Source organism: Scyliorhinus torazame, chromosome 2 (assembly GCF_047496885.1).
Source record: "Scyliorhinus torazame isolate Kashiwa2021f chromosome 2, sScyTor2.1, whole genome shotgun sequence".
Taxonomy (NCBI): domain Eukaryota; kingdom Metazoa; phylum Chordata; class Chondrichthyes; order Carcharhiniformes; family Scyliorhinidae; genus Scyliorhinus; species Scyliorhinus torazame.
In genome coordinates this window covers 268,162,425-268,166,569 of record NC_092708.1, presented here as the reverse complement: position 1 = coordinate 268,166,569, position 4,145 = coordinate 268,162,425, and positions in this window count along the sequence as shown.

Here is a 4,145-nt window from a genome sequence, read left to right as displayed (position 1 = left end):
CACCCATTTCCTCTGGTTCCAGGCATCGATTCCCTCCCCTGTCCTTGATAGACCAATCCTTTTTTTGGCTACCCTCCTGCTCTTTATATATGTATAAAAAGCCTTGGGATTTTCCTTAATCCTGTTTGCCAATGACTTTTTATGACCCCTTTTAGCCCTCCTGACTTCTTGTTTAAGTTCCTTCCTACTTTCCTGATATTCCTCATGGGCTTTATCCATTCCTCGACTTCGAACTCTTACAAATGTTTCCTTTTACTTTGGACTAGGCTCACAATATCCCTCATTATCCAAGGTTCCCGAAACTTGCCATATTTATCCTTCATCCTCACAGGAACATGCCAGTCGTGAATTCCTAGCAACTGACATTTGAAAGCTTTCCACATGCCAGATGTTGATTTATCCTCAAACATCCACCCTCAATCTAGATTCTTCAGTTCCTGCGGAATATTGTTATAATTAGCCATCCCCCAATTTAGCACCCTCACCCGCAGACGACTCTTATCTTTAAACAACAGTATGTTAAAACTTACTGAATTATGGTCACTGTTCCCAAAATGCTCTCCTACTGAAACTTCAACCACCTGGCCGGGCTCATTCCCCAAAACCAGATCCTTCCCTTTTAAAAAAAAAAATAATAATTTTAATTCAAATTTTCACAAAATAGCAACAACAAAATACAGAAAGAAAAGAACACCCCCCCCCCCACCCGACATAAATAATAAATTAACATACAAAGGCAAATATACATGCCCCCTCAAGAAAAATGAACCAGCCTCCCCTGAGCAGCCCCCCCCCCCTCGGGTTGCTGCTGCTGCTGACCATCTTCTAACGTTCTACCAGGAAGTCTAGGAGCGGTTGCCACCGCCTGAAGAACCCTTGCATCGATCCCCTTAAGGCAAATTTCACCCTCTCCAATTTAATAAACCCCGCCATATCGTTGATCCAGGATTCCACGCTTGAGGGCCTCGCATCCTTCCACTGAAGAAGAATCCTTCGCCAGGCTACCAGGGACGCAAAGGCCAGAATACCGGCCTCTTTCGCCTCCTGCACTCCCAGCTCCTCTGCCTGCCCAAATATTGCGAGCGCCCCCAGCCCGGCTTGACCCTGGAACCTACCACCCTCGACACCGTCCTCGCTACACCCTTCCAAAAGTCCTCCAGCGCTGGGCATGCCCAGAACATGTGGGTGTGGTTTGCTGGGCTCCCTGAGCACCTAACACACCTGTCCTCGCACCCAAAGAACTGGCTTATCCTTGCCCCGGTCATGTGAGCCTTATGCAGCACCTTAAATTGTATGAGGCTGAGCCTCGCGCAAGAGGAGGAAGAGTTCACTCTCCCCAGGGTATCCGCCCACGTCCCCTCGTCAATCTCCTCACCCTCCTCCTCCCACTTACCCTTTAGCTCCTCCACTGAGGCGTCCTCCTCCTCCTGCATCACCTGATACGTTGCCGAGATCCTCCCCTCTCCAACCCACACCCCCAACAGCACCCTGCCCTGGACTCTGCGTGGCGGCAGCAGTGGGAACTCCACCACCTGCCGCCGAACAAACGCCCTTACCTGCTTATATCTGAAGGTGTTCCCCGGGGGGGAGCCCGAACTTCTCCTCCAGCTCACCCAGGCTCGCAAACTTCCCGTCCACAAACAGGTCCCCCCATCCTTCTAATACCTGCCCTGTGCCAGCTCAGGAACCCTCCGTCCATCCTCCCCGGGACAAACTGGTGGTTCCCCCAAATCGGGGACCACACCGAGGCCCCCACCTCCCCCCTGTGACGTCTCCATTGCCCCCAACTTTTGAGGGTAGCCGCCACCACTGAGCTGGTGGTATACCTCGTTGGAGGAAGCGGCGCCGTCACCAGCGCCTCCAGGCACGTGCCCACACAGGACGCCATCTCTAGCCTCTTCCATGCCGCCTCATCCCCTTCCATCACACACTTACGCACCATCGCCATGTTGGCGGCCCAATAATACCCACAGAGGTTAGGCAGCAGCAACCCCCCCCTATCCCTGCACCACTCCAGGAACACCCTTCTCACCCTCGGGGTCTTCTGCGCCCACACAAACCCCATAACGCTCCTGTTAACCCACCTGAAGAAGGCCTTAAGGATCAGGATGGGGAGGCATTGGAACAGGAACAAAAACCTCAGGAGCACCGTCATTTTAACTGACTGCTCCTTAACCGCCAGGGAGAGTGGCAGCACGTCCCACCTCTTAAACTCCTCCTCCATCTGCTCCACCAGCCTCGTGAAGTTAAGCTTATGTAGGGCCCCCCAGCTCCTAGCCACCTGGACCCCCAGGTACCTGAAACTCCTCTCCGTCCTTTTTAGCGGGGGCTCACCAATCCCCCTCTCCTGGTCCCCTGGGTGCACCACGAACATCTCGCTCTTCCCCATACTAAGCTTGTACCCGGAGAAATCTCCAAACTCCCTAAGGATCCTCATCACCTCCGGCATTCCCCCCACCGGGTCCGCCAGATATAGCAGCAAATCATCCGCATAGAGCGACACCCGATGCTCCTCCCCACCCCGCACCAGCCCCCTCCAGTTCCTCTACTCCCTCAACGCCATAGCCAGGGGTTCAATCGCCAGCGCAAAGAGCAGGGGAGGACAGGGGACACCCCTGCCTAGTCCCCGGTGTAGCCGGAAATACTCTGACCTCCTTCTGTTCGTGGCCACACTCGCCACCGGGGCCTCACACAGCAACCTCACCCACCTGACGAACCCCTCCCTGAACCCGAACCTTTTCAACACCTCCCACAGGTACCCCCATTCCACCCTATCAAAGGCCTTCTCCGCATCGCCGCCACTATCTCCATCTCCCCTTCCATCGCCGGCATCATTGTAACTTTCAAGAGTCTCCGTACATTAGTATTCAACTGCCTCCCTTTCACAAACCCCGTCTAATCCTTGCGTATGACCTACGGCACACAGTCTTCTATCCTCATGGCCAAAATCGTTGCCAGCAACTTTGCATCAACATTTAGGAGTGAGATCGACCTATATGACCCACACTGTCGGGGATCCTTGTCCCGCTTCAGGATCAGGGAAATCAGTGCTCTAGACATCGTTGTGGGCAGAGCACCCCCTTCCCTTGCCTTGTTGAAGGTCCTTACCAACAGCGGGCCCAGCAGGTCAGAATACTTCTTGTAAAATTCAACCGGGAACGCATCCGGTCCCGGTGCCTTCCCCGCCTGCATGTTTCCTATCCCTTTGACCAACTCCTCCAACCCAACCGGAGCCCCCAACCCCGCCACCTGCTCCTCCTCCACCCTCGGAAACCTGTCGGTCCAGGAAGCGACCCATCCCTCCCTCCTCCAGTGGGGGCTCAGACCGGTACAATTCCTCGTCGAAGTCCCTGAAGCCCCATTGATGCACTTCGCACCGTGCTCCCTCCTCCATCCCTAAATCCCCCAATCTCCATAGCTGCCTCCCGCTTCCGAAGCTAGTGCGCCAACATCCGGCTCGCCTTTTCTCCATATTTATATACCACCCCCTGCGCCTTCCTCCATTGCGCCTCCGCCTTCCTGGTGGTCAACAAATCAAACTTAACCTGGAGGCTACGCCGCTCCCTCAGCAATCCCTCCTCTGGGGCCCCCGCGTACCTCCTGTCCACCCTCACCATCTCCCCCACTAACCTCTCCCTCTCTCTCCTCTCCCTCCTCTCCTTGTGTTCCCTAATGAAGATCAGCTCTCCTCTGACCACCGCCTTCAGCGCCTCCCAGACCACCCCTACTTGCACCTCCCCATTGTCATTAGCCTCCAGGTACCTCTCTGTACACCCCCGGACCCACCTGCTCACCTCCTCATCCGCCAGCAACCCCACCTCGAGGCGCCACAGCGGGCGCTGGTCCCTCTCCTCCCCCAACTCAAGGTCCACCCAGTGCGGAGCATGATCAGAAATGGCTATCGCTGAGTACTCCGTATCCTCCACCCTCGGGTCAGCGCCCTGCTCATGACAAGAAAGTCAATCCGAGAGTAGGCCTTCTGGACATGGGAGAAGAATGAGAATTTCCTGGCCCCCGGCCTCGCAAACCTCCATGGGTCCACCCCTCCCATCTGGTCCATGAACCCTCTCAGCACATTGGCCACCGTCGGCCTCCTGCCCGTCCTAGACACAGAGCGATCCAGTGCCGGGTCCAGCACCGTGTTG